Source organism: Rattus norvegicus, chromosome 18 (assembly GCF_021556685.1).
Source record: "Rattus norvegicus strain SHRSP/BbbUtx chromosome 18, alternate assembly SHRSP_T2T, whole genome shotgun sequence".
NCBI lineage: Eukaryota > Metazoa > Chordata > Mammalia > Rodentia > Muridae > Rattus > Rattus norvegicus.
In genome coordinates, this window is record NC_141551.1 from 81,600,099 (window position 1) to 81,613,685 (window position 13,587).

A 13,587-nucleotide genomic window follows, 5' to 3' on the forward strand; every position below is an offset into this window, starting at 1 on the left:
CATTGGGGACCAGTCTTGCTTTGTGTTGGAGACCTGCATCTTACTTTTCTTGGATCAATCAGGGTCTTAAGATGGCAGCATACTTCCTCTCAGCCAGTTGAGGAAGTCCCTGAGTCAAAGACTGGCTCGCTGTTTTTGTCCCCTTGACCATTACAACCCTTACTTCTTTAAATGAAGCTTTGCTCAAGAGCAGATGCATCCCTTGTTCAAACTATCTCTTGTTTTAAGCTAGACTTCTGGACAGCGTACAGCCAAGTATGCTGTTTATCCAGAAAGAGGCTTTTGTCACCAACCTCTGTCCATTCTATTTGTGTATTCTTATGGTTTTTGGATGGCTTTCCTCCTCATATTGATTGAACACATTGCTACCTCAGCCTGTCTTCAACCAACACGAATCACTTCCCAGTTCCTCTGCAACTACTTGATAATTTCAAGTTCCTTGCTTGACCATATATAAAGTATCTTCAACTCTCAAAGTCTCTATTCCTTAAACTTGAATATAGGCTAGAAGACAGTATATATATTTTCCTCCAGGCAGTAAGTACTTCTGCCATTGCCATGATTGAGTGTGCCCAAGAGTCACCCAAGAGCCCTCATAATTCAGATGATACTAGAGACTAGGTGAAGGAAACTGTGTCAATGGACGTCTATACAACTTATGTTACTAACTTGCAGGTGGACAGTTTCCTAAAGCAAGTCAGGAGTTCGTTTCTTGTTAGATACGAGGTTAGAGAAATACTCCGAGACTAAACATTATTATTTTTAAAAAGTCAAAAGACGAGAGGAAAAATAGAATCTGAATATACAAGCGTAGATATTAACTTGGCTAAGTTATGTAAAATGAATTGTAAGTAATTAATCACACAATTTTGTTATTACTCAATAAAATAGAGTAATTTCACCTCTTCTCCAAGTCTTTGAGGAATTGGTAATTTGTAGATACCAATAAGAATGCTAATTGGGGATTCTGAGGAGAGGTAAAGTACAACTGTGTCAAAACATGTTTATTCTTATTCATTCAGTTATGACAATGCCTTCCTGTTTAGCATCTAAGAATGAATTTAACAAATTCACCAAATAACTTCCTACTCACAAATTTTTGCATTCTAGTCTAGAAATTATAGAACAATAAAGTAAACTTCTCAAAGCTAGAAGTAAGCTGGGCAAGCACGTAAACATCTGCTTATATAAGAAATAAAGCATCAGTGAATACAATCCAAATTGAAGTGCAACAATAAAATAATTCAATGTCCAAGACAACCAAAAAAATGCAAAATAATATTTATCAACAAAATAAATTGTAAAATCATCCATGGGATCCAAGAGACAAACACAGCCAAGACCTGTGTATTTATTCCATTTACTGTCGAGAGTTATTTATCCAAAGCTTGCTTCTTACACTGCCTTTGCAGTATCTACAACTTCCCTATGCTGTTGGATGCAGATCTACAAGCCATGCAGCCGAAATTGGGAATTGCTTAAATAAACGAGAATCTGATAACTCTCAATTCCTTAAGATTATTGGATTAAAACCCACCAAACTCCAGGAGAGTTGGCTTATTGTGCTGTTGCCCCATGTTCGGCTGGTTTTCCGTTTCTCTGCCAGCGTCACAGTTAAGTAGATTGCAAGCAGCACTCGAAACAGTGCACCTCTTCGCAAGCTGCTTCTTCGTGCAGAGCGCACGCGCTGTCTTCAGAAAACAATAAAGCTACTACTGTAATTATATTTTGCAAAAAATGTTGTATCTTGGTGTCACTGTACGATATGGTTAAAAAGCCATAAGAGCAGCAAGGTATGTTCTTAAAACCATTCTCATGCTGTCAACCCTATTTGGATCCAGGTAGGAGGGAGCAGCCTGAGTGTTTACCCACAATCTCTCACCCTTTATTACCGTGAATAACATGAACATACTGCAGGAGAATGCGCTGGGAAAGCTGAACTGTGTGGGCATCGCACGGGGATGATGTATTAGAAAGAAATTAGATCAATTATTTCCAAATTTAAATTTAAAATCAGCTGTCAGATTGATAATGCGGTTGGAGTTATGTAAGTGAATAATTCTAGATGACTCTCAAAATCGCGATGTTAATCATTCAGTGTAAGCCAACTCTAGCACTATATGTCTCAGCTCTAGGCACCATTTCCTACCGTATGCACTGTAGCCACTGTCATTAAGGTAGTTCGTCAGCAATGCATAGTAAATAAAAAGCTAAGAACTTTAACTCTCCTCCTTTCCATTCTGTAAAATTCAGGGGCTGTAGAAAAACACAATATTAAAAGTTTAGAAATTTACCACTGAAATGAAGTCTATAAGGCCCTTACGCTCTGTTGTATAGTTTTGTTCTGTATGTCCTGTGAGTCATAGTCTTTTCTTGGCACTCACACCTCATTATTTTGAAATCAGGTAAATTGTTGCAGTTTGTCTCATCTTTCTTAACACTTACATGTAAGGGCCTTATAGAATTCATTTCATGGAGACGAGTCCATGGGGCTATCAGGGGACCATGAGGAAGTCTCCTTAGCTCCTTGTTCTGAAACATGGTTTGCAGATAGAAACTAGTGTAGATAAGCCTTGTTCTCAAACATTTCACATTTGGACAAATTAGGAATGAGGAGACACATGAGGAGGAAGAGTAGAGCAAAAGAAAGAAGATCACACTCCTCTCCGTGCCCTGCATTGTAAATGAACAGAGGCATAGGGACAGCCATCTAATGATGTGGATTGTGTATTGTTTGAAGACAGTGTGTGGGCAAGATCTTCAAAGTCCAGATGAGCATACAACTCATTCTTTAATACCTTGCTCTTTGCAGAGGAAAGCAGTTAAATATGACTCTCAAAAGCATCTATTTATAAACTGACCTTCCTATTTATTGTACTTTGAAGTACTATTCATACTATTTTTAAAAATTCACTTTTAAGTATTTTCAGTCGTGAAAGATGAATTTCTGACTGAAAATGTCTGATCGTGACCAGGGATACTGGGACACATTGGAACTCTTTCATGATAGTGAGCATGTGTTTCCCTCTGCACCCTAAAATTTACCCTTATAGCTCATAGAGGTAATAAATGGTTCACTGGCATTTTGACGAGTAGCTGGCATCCTTTAAAAAATGGAGAAGTGTCTCATTTGTAAACTTGTGGTGATTCTGCAGCCTAAACGAAGGATGAAGACAAGCTCTGTTTTGAACAATAATGACCAAAGTCTGGTTCATTTAAGCATAGTCATTATACAAACACCCATAAGTAAATAAATTGACATTACAATTTCTTACAACTATCACCAATATTTAATAAAAATATATAGCTTGTGTGAATTTGTATATGACAATATATCAATATTTTATAATTTATTATACTAATTAATAGTAATAGTGTTTATTATTAATTAATAACATACTAATTAATTTTATGAGCATTTTTGTATAATTATCTTTATTCTTTCAGTATTTTACTCATGAACACAATGTATTTTGATCATACTGCCAATTCTCTTTTTCCTACTCTTCCCAGATCTCATGACCACCAACTTCACACTATCTCTTTATTTCATATTAATTTGTTATGTCCAGTTACTGTTGCCTATATTGCACAAATATAAGTTCATCTGCTGAGAATGAGAACCTCACCAGAGATTTAAAATAAAAAAATAGTAATGGTATCAAATGCACAAAACTTGCAGAATACATAACATAAATGTATAGGGGTTTAGTTGACTGTGGCCATATTTAATTCTAGACATGTCTATTATTTTTATCTAAAAGGAAATGCTGTATAGCCAAATCATTTGGTTTTAAAAACATCATGGCTAGATTATTTTTATAGATTTTCCATATTTTGTGTATAATATTTTATATCTATGTTTATATAGAAGAAAAATACAAATTGAAATGGTGTCAGATATTAAATCATAGAGATGGTAAATCTAATAAAGCTTGATAACAATGGTATATCCTCTCCTTTGGTCAAATATCTGTACCACAAAATGATAAGTGATCCTCCTGCATTTAATCAAATGAAACCTATACATATTTGTCACAGTTAATATACCAAAACATTATATATGCTATAGAAATGCATTCTCCATGTGGACTCTTGATTCCCCATAGTTTGCATGCATGAAACTTACTGTCTGGCAGATGAGTGACTCTGTACCAAGCATTTAAGGAACATCACAGATTTTGTTGCCTCTACTCTGAGTTAGTGGATAACCACCAGCTATTTACTTAAAACTGAATGTAGAGAGAAATCAGATATGAGCTGAAAGCTTGAGAAACTCAATTATTAGGAACATTTAAACTACCATAAACTAAAAACAACTTCTCTAAATAAAGGAGGGACAGCTTTGTAATGATTTCTAGTTATTGAATATATGATATGAGGGGAAAAATGAAAATTATTACCAAGACTTTATCTTGGCCAAATGAAAGCTAAAGGTCTTATTTTCTCATAGGGCAATGATGGATGGGAGCTGTTTCTTGAGCTGTCCAACTTACAGAACGGAATGCAGGGGTGTGGTGTGAGCTTCAGATCAAATGCACAAAACATAGATCATTAACTACATCATTTCCTAGTTTATGTTCATTCTCCAGAAACAGCCTGTGGCAGAGGTTGTCCTGAAGTGCTTTCATTGGAAGATGGAATCCTAGAGCTAAGAAAGAGTTGATAAGCGAGAACTAAGTTTGCGAGGCAGCTCAAACGAGACAGGGAGAGTAAGTGTGGGAACCAGGCTGGTGCCATGTAGAGAGAAAAGGCCTGAAGAAGTGCAGTTTCTCTTCTGGATATTCACATAATTAAAACAAATAGATAAATAGATAAATGAGGCAAAGGTAACCTACTTGGGGTAATGTAGTTGGAGAAAGCAAGCCAGTGGGTTTGTGTCTTTGAAGGTCTTATCTGCACCCTGCTACTGTTTTGGTTTCTGACTTCTGTCTTTAACAAAGTGAATAATCTCATCCATTGAACACTCCTATACTTGAGAAATTCTGTGCAAATGTGTGGGTCGACTAGGCACAGATAGAACCTTCTATAACCAAGAGCCCAAACAAACCTTCATTCTTCAAGTTGTTTAGATCATGTATTTCCCACCAGTAATGAAAGAAGTAACTTAGTTCACTCCAAATCACAGTGGCTGTAGGTAATCCATTTTGTATCTTTGTATCTACTCTCCCGTTTCTGACTCCATCTTCTGTCCTCTCCTTGGGGGTCTTCTCTAGGAAAAGTGTCACTTGAGGTTACAATACAGAATGATCTCCTAAGGATCACTATATTTTGGTGTCATCTGGATATATTTTATTCCAAATGTGATCAAGTTTCTGTTTGTGGTAGATAACAAAATTCAGAGATTGTACCCAACACTTAATAGTTTAATGATGCTAAATTGTTTTCTTATTAATACTTAGATGACTTGCAATAGATTACAAATTTTTTTCTTGGGAATTTGGGATATTCATATTACAAAGATTTTATATAATATATATGATTCTTTACAGCCAAATATACATACTACCTTGTATCTATAATCACATTTATTGATCCATTTGTCCAGTGATGTATACCTAGGCTGATTCTATATCTTAGCTATTTCTCGTAGTGCAATAGTAGTAAAGAGATGTGTTCAGAGAGCATCGAGATAGTCTGTCTTAGATTCCTTTGATCATATAACCTGCAACTCTTTGTTCATTCTGAGGAAAATAATGTCAATTTATTTTTTGCAGGTTTTGAATCATGAAAAATACAATAACAATTATTGCTATTTAAATGTCAATTATTTTTACATATTCATTTTGCATCCTGCTTTCTTTTCACCTCCAGGTTACCCTCTAACAATCCTTCCCTAATTCCACCTCTACTCTCTTCTTAGTGGGTAGGGCCTGCCTTAGGGATCCCCCCTACCCTGGCAAATCAAATTTCTGTGAGGCTGCGTGTTTCCTTTCTCACTGAGGCCAGACAAGGCAGTCCAGCTGTCAGAACATATCCCATATACAGGCAACAGATTTGGGACAATCCCTGCTTCAGTGGTTCGGGACGCACGTGAAGACCTAGCTGCACATCTGCTCCATATGTATGGGAAGGCCAGGTGCAGCCCACGTATGTTCTTTGGTTGGTGATTCAGTCTCTGAGAATCCCAAGGGTCCAAGTTAGTTTATTCTCTTGGTCTTCCTGAGGAGTTCCTACCCCTTAGGGCCTGCAATCCTTCCTCCAACGCCTCCAGCAGAGTCCCTAAGTTCTATCAACTGTTTGGCTGTGACTGTCTACATCTTTTTGAGTCACTTGGTGGGTACAGCCTCTCCGAGGACAGCCATGCTAACTAAACTCCTGTCTTCAAGCATAACAGAGCATCATTAATAGTGTCAGGGATAGGTGCTTGGCCGTGGAATAGGTTGGAAGTTGAGCCAGTTATTGGTTGGCTGTTCCCTCTGTGTCTGTTCCATCCCCAATCTCTGCGTTTGTTTTAGTCAGGATAAGTTTTGGGTAGAAAGTTTTGTGGGCGTGTTATTGTTCCTATCACTCCACTGGGGTTCGTGCCTGGCCAGAGGAAGCAACCTCCACAGGTTCCATATGCCCCATGCTGTGAGTCACAGTTAAGGGTACCCCCATTGATCCTTGGGAATCTCCCCATCCCAGGTCTCAATCTCTTCCTGGAGATGTTCTCTGTTCCCCCCTATAAGTTGCAGATGCTCTACCATCCCATAAAGACACTTGGTCAACTATTTCATAGCAGCTTTATTGGTTATAGCCAGAAACTGGAAAAAAACTAGATATCCCACAACTGAAGAATGGACAGAAAATAATGTGGTATGTCTACACAATAGAATACTGTTCAGCTATGAAAAACAAGGACCTCATGAATATTGCAGGCAAATGGGTGGAACTAGAGAATATTATCCTGAGTGAGGTAACTCATTCCCCAAAGGATATGCATGCATGGTATGTTTTCACTTTTAAGTGGTTATTAGCCAAAAAACACAGGATGTCCATAATTCACTCCTCAGACCCATGGAGTCTGAACAGGGAGGAGTGCACAAGCAAGAAAACTTGTATCTCACTCGGAAGGTGAGAATGGAATAGTTCTGGAAGGTAGATGAAGGACGGGAACTGGATGGGAGAAGGAATGGGGAGAAGTGGGGGCCTGGGGGGTCTGTGTGGGGAGGGGCAAGGGGGATGGCCAGATAGTCATGAGACTATATCAATTGCTATAACTGAATACTCTTCAAGTTATATTGACAGCTTCATTTTAAAATAAGCCATCTATAACAATTTAAACATAAGAAATTTAGTTGTAAGTCAAACTAGTGGACTTTTTGGAAGTCTTCTGAAGGGATAAACAAAAATGCTTACCTCTAAAGCGCTTCTCAAGAAAAATATAAAATTCAATTAAAAATTTTCAATATTTATATGAACTACATATATTTCAATCATCTTGGTTTCAGTCAAAATTAGTGTTGTAATCTCTGTAACTTACATAACATTGTCCCATGAGCCTTCTGGAACACTGGTGAAAGCCCAAGGAGTATATTGAATTGAATTACCAATATTTGCACAGTAGCATATTTTTCAGAAGCTCAGGGAATTGTGAAGTTGCTACATTCTTTGAAGATAAATTTGCTTCACGTTCAAACAACATTTGCTACTGTGTTTGAGACTCCACCGTATCCATAGTTACAGCAGGAACTTGCCCTTGCCTCTTTGCTTGTAATATACTAAAGGGTAGCATTACAGAGAATAATTTTCACTGAATATACGCTCATAGGAACATGATTTTGACTTCACTGTCAAACTATATGAAAAAGAATTCATGAAAGGAAAATTTATTACATTGAAAATTAGTAATAATGCCTTACGTGTTAAGTATTCATCTCAAAAAAAAATGAAAAGAGGGAGACAGAATAATTCTTGGCCTTCATGGAGTTGGTCTTTCTGCAACTGCATGATATGTCAGTGACATTTTATATAAATAAATGTTTGTAAATTAAGATATACCTTGTTGATGCAGAGATGCGTTATGTATTTTGATTCTTTTAAAAAATTATTATTTTTATTCATTCTCTCCTATAGTACACCCCAACTACATTTTTCATCCATTTCCTCCCAGTCACTCCCTGTCCCCTACCTCCATCTGTTTATCCTCCATTTCTCTTCAGAAAAGGGCAGGTATCCCATAGATGTCAACAAGACATGTCATATCAAATTGCAGTAAGATTAGGCACCTCCTCTCCTATTAAGGCTGAATGGTGCAACTCAGTAGGAGGAAAAGTTTCCAAAAGCAGAAAAAAGAGTCAGAAATAGCCTCTGCTCTCACTGTTAGAAATTCCATAAGAAGACAAGCTACACAACTTTAACATATATACAGAAGGCCTATGTCAGACTCATGCAGGCTCCCTGATTGTTGGTTCAGTCCCTGCCCCTATGAGCCCTGGTTAATTGATTCTGTGTGTTTTCTCATGGTTTCCTTGACTCCAATTGTCTCCTAAAATCCTCCCTTTCTCTCTTCTGTAGGATTCCCAGAGTTCTGAATACTGTTTAGCTGTGAACTTCTGCATCTTTTTCCATCAATTGCTGGATGAAGCTTCTCTGATGATAATTGGGCTAGGCATTAATTTATGAGCATAGCAGAGTATCATTAGGAATCATTTCCTTGACTTTTTTGAGGCAATACTCTCTCAGTTACTTTTCTCTCTTTTTCCACATCTAAAAATTCTGGGTAAAGAGTTATGTTCTCTGCTACAACTTCATCTTTAATTCCATATCTGTCATCACTAAATTCCTTATCTTTTCTAGTCGTTTTAGGTATTTTACATTTGAATGTTTAGTGCATTGATACAATAGATCTTGATCATACCCATTCACCACTTCCTTACTCCAACTTTCTTTAGTGTTTGTCATCCCTTCTCCTGCTCTTTCTCAGGTTCTATACTGTAGGTTGATGTGATTATGGAGGTGAAGACAGGTACAGGATAGAATGAGGCCTGTTATTCGGTGAAAAAGAAGGATGGGCAGGAGAAAAGTTTTAGAGAGAAGAGGAGACCAGAGCAAGGAGAGGGAGCAGCTGAGAGAACATGGCAGCTGATGCTGTTTTCTCTCTGCACATTTACAGGTTGTTATGACTATTTTTAAGGGATGGATGTGTACAAGATTTTGTGTGTCTAGTTGAGAAAATTATATCTTTTCTAGGTGGGTAGTTTATATCCTTATCAATTGGTTGTAAGTTAATTGTGTGGACGTATATGAATAATAAACATATAAATTTGGTTATTGGGTTATAGTTTATTGAGTTACAATTTCACTGGGTTGTTGGGAGTATGTGCAGAATCTGTGACAGGAAGCCATGCTAGACTATAGAACACTTGGGGCTAGTGTGGTGTGGGGCCTTGCTATTTGGCCCACAGAACCCATGGTAACATCTGCCAAACCAAGGGAACAGTATATGAAAGGGGCTGACAGACAAACAGCTAGACGAATCCACACGGAGTGGGAACTCACAGGAACCTTTTCTGCCCTTTTTTTTAATCATACCACCACACTATATTTGTCATTTTTTGGACTTTATGGTTGGTAATGACTTAATTAGTACTTCCCAAATTCAGAAGAGCACATAGCCATGCACTGAGGTATGATAACGTTCCAGTACAGTCATCAGTTGCCAATACTTCATCTAAAAGGGTTAAGAACCCCGAGATCCCAGCCACATTAGATATTTACTGGCTTCTTATTCAGGTCTTAGTCAAGTCAATCCCGTTTATTTAAAAAGTTGGTAGGTACACATTCACCCCATTTCCAAAAGTCAGCATCTTCAGCTTTTCTCCCCATTGGTTGGTTCTTACATTTTTCTGTACCGTCATCGTCAGCAAAGTTCCCCTAGCCTTGGAGGTGGTGGTTGATATGCATGACCCAGTGACAACTAAGCACCCAGTGTTCCTTATACATTTGCACTTCAAACAGTTACATGCCTCTGAATAAATGCTTACCCATTGTAATACCAGTATTTTTTTCTAACCAAAGTCCAGAGCAGCACACATTTATGGTCTAAACATAAATATGTAGAATTCAGTTTTACAGCATGACTATTTAGCAAAGCAATAGGTTTCCCCACTTCTCTATCATAGGATATGATCGAGTTTACACCATACCACAGCAGACATTAAATCCCTTCTGAAGAGCTGGTTTCTTATCCATTAGAAAAGAGGTGCTTACCAATGGTGGCCATTATGCCACCATTGCACCAGTTCCATCACTTGCCTTGTCTGCAGGTCTATAGTAGACAGGGCCCAGCACTGAGTAAGATCATTGATGATTATTTCTTTCAGCAGCCATCTGGCACTGAAAGCTAACCAGCAAGGAGAGAGTTTCCAGTTCAGTTCAAGGTTAGTTTCTCCATGTCAAGAATCCAAATTGAATAATGTCTTCAGCCGATAGGGCCTTTACTTGTAGTTAGGGTAGGGAAACAGAACTAAGAGCAAGAGCCTATGTTGTCTGAGTTACTGATATAGCCTCCCGGCTAATATTTTATAGGGTTACATCCAGCGCCAGGCACTGGGAATTTATTTTAATAACCTATGTCTTCTAGAAATAGTATTGTTCACACTTGTATACTTTTTAAAAATCCCCATCTATATTCCATAAACACATTATGTATATAAAATTTTTCTATGCAATTAAAAGTGGTTTACAAAATAGTGATTTTTTTTCCATTGGTTTCTTTGTGTATCCATAGTTTTGGCTACCTCTCCCCATCTTCCTTAAGCCACAATCTCCCCATTACCACTGAAACCTTTCACTAGGAGTATTTCTCTTTGCTCCCTCATGTAGCATATATGATTTCTTCTGTGGGTTGGAAGATCTTGCATATCCACCTTGTGTTCTCTCGTGTCCTTCATTTGAGTTAAACCTGTTGCTGGTGCTTCATTTTCTCATTTCCCATTCTTCTCTCTGATCTCATGTTTCTACCCCCGTATTCCACTTTTATTTTTATTTTTATCTATACTTCATTATCCACACTTCCAGCAGACATCTACTTACTATGCTGCAATGTCTGATATTTGCTTTCAATGTATTAATCCAGAACCACCTGAGAGACAGATCTCAGGGCATTTCAATGGTGGATTCCCTTACTCACTTTGAAGTGGGATTGTTTGTGGAGATAAAATTCTGAACAGCACAACACATTCATAGTCTGTTGCTTCCTGATTGTGGCTGAGAACAGCTGTCTCATACCTTGGCTTCCAGGTCTGGATGGACTGCATCCTTGACCTCTGAGCCAAAGTTGCTTTTATTAGATTATGCATCACAGCAATGTGAAAATGAAACTAAGACATACTCATAATGATGGCATGACAAAGTGATTGGGCCTTATTTAGGCAATGTCTTGAACATAAAAGATGGTATGCTATGAGGATGCATTAAATTACACCCTCAGATTTTATTTACTTTGTGGAAAACTGATTGCATAATATTAGTTCCAATTAACTCTTCAATTAGAGACAAGTATATACATGAATAGCAAGCGAAATAAAGCAGAAAGATCTTCATGCACACCCAGTAGCTGAGAACTTTTATGGTTAGTTTTGTGGTTCCCATCAGGTAGGTGCCGATTCAGAATCTGGAAGATGCTTTTGTAGCATGAAAGGTTTGTTGATCATTAAAACCTCTCAGCCCTAACAAGCTTTCTACCTATTTCTGTCAGAAATCTCCCTGTGACTTCAGAGGCTAATGACTTAAGCATACTCATCACCAGCGGCATTGAAATGTCTTATAAACAGAGTCAACATGGTTGTTCTTTAATGAAAAAGAAATATAGCCTCTGTGTGCCTTCATTCTCGTGGGGTGAAGAGATTATATTCTCAATTTAAAACCAAACACTATTATCAATATCCCTTGGAAGTTCTACTTAATTAAAATGCTCTACTCATAAAACCTGCTAAATAAAAAACTTCCTTCAGTTTCTCAATTAACTGCATTTAATTAGAATTATATAATATGGAAAGGATCTGTTTTCACCTTACCTTAATCAAAGAGACTGTGGTTTGGTCAAAATAAACAGAACATTACAAAAAGTAATAGATACCAACGAAATCAAATGTTCCTCTTTCTAAATTAACTCCGTGTTTAGCTGATACAAGGAAAGGAAAAGCTGTACTTAGTCTGGCTGCTGTGATTATCCTCCTAGATGCCTATCTGCTACACCTGTGTGCTTGTAGACAACTATAGCTGAGAACTACCCTGTGCTGCTTTGTGTTCTCACAGATGCCTGACCCGCGTGAGGGAGGGTGTGTGTGGATGCACATGTGTGTCCAGGTAAAGGTCTCTGTGGAGGCTGTAGACTCTCTGGTGTCATTCATTACTTGGATATGGTAGTTCATAATCATTTTTATAGTCTCTCTCTCTCTCTCTCTCTCTCTCTCTCTCTCTCTCTCTCTCTCTCCCTCTCCCCCTCTCCCTTTTCCTCCTCCCCTTCCCCCCTCTCATTTTGAGATAGTGGATATTAGTGACCTGGATCTCATCACATAGTCCAAGCTAGTTGCCGATGATTCCCAGGGATCCAACTGTCTTTCTTTTACAGTGTTGGAATTACAAGGACATGAACAGCCTTTTTAAAATGAAATCTGGGGATATAACTCAGGTCCTTATTGCTGAAAGACAAGCACGTTGTGTGATATGGGAACCATTTAGAGTTTTGGCCCCACAAATAGTTCATTCTCCCAGGTAATTTCTTCATCCCAGACTCTTCCTGCCAGGAGTGACTTCTATCACCTCAATACAGTATTGTTTGGTATCCTGCAGTGCCTTGGTCTCAGGGTAGTTTCACTGACTTTGTGGCCCCTCCTTAATGAAAACATTTCTCACCTGGTTGCTGAGTGTCCCACTTCAGCACGCCCCTGATTGCACCTGTGATCTTCAGAGTCTAATGTCAGTATCTAACCTGAACTCAACAATCTTCAAAATTTCTCATGAGTTTTTCACTGTTGGAGGCTGAACAGCCTGGCACAGGATATATATCCTTCACATCAGGATCAGAAACTTTAGCCCTGTATCAGATCTATCATGTTTCAGAGTCTAGTCTCAAGACTGCCGGATGATTACAATTCTTTTGATTTTTTTTTGTTCTAAATCATTTAGTCTGATTTTTGTTTCAGGAGTCCCAGAAAAAAATGCCTGAAGAAGTGTTACCGTGTGCTCTGAGGAGGTATTGGGGAGTCCCTTCTGGAGAAACTATCCTCTGCAGTCCATGGAGTCCAGTTCAGAAATTAGCTCAGCTGGATACATTTAGTAAAGAGTTATGATGTTGTTACCTCTGCCTTTGGCATCATGAGCCTCTCCTCTGGCTTCCTGCATCTAGTGTGCTCACTTTTGTTAGTTCTGATATCCCATGTTCAATGGTGCCCTGTGAACTCCCACTATGCTGTCCCTGGATTACTATGGATTGTTCCCTTTATAGAATGGAGTGGACCCAGCCTTCTTTGATGCCAAGCATGTAAGAGTCAGAATCTTCCTCTCCTTGAGTGGTTGCCATTAGAGAACGGTTGCTTATACCCATCGTAGTTCCTGTGCTACTATTGCACCCCTATGTAAATTCCTGTGTGCTGCTGT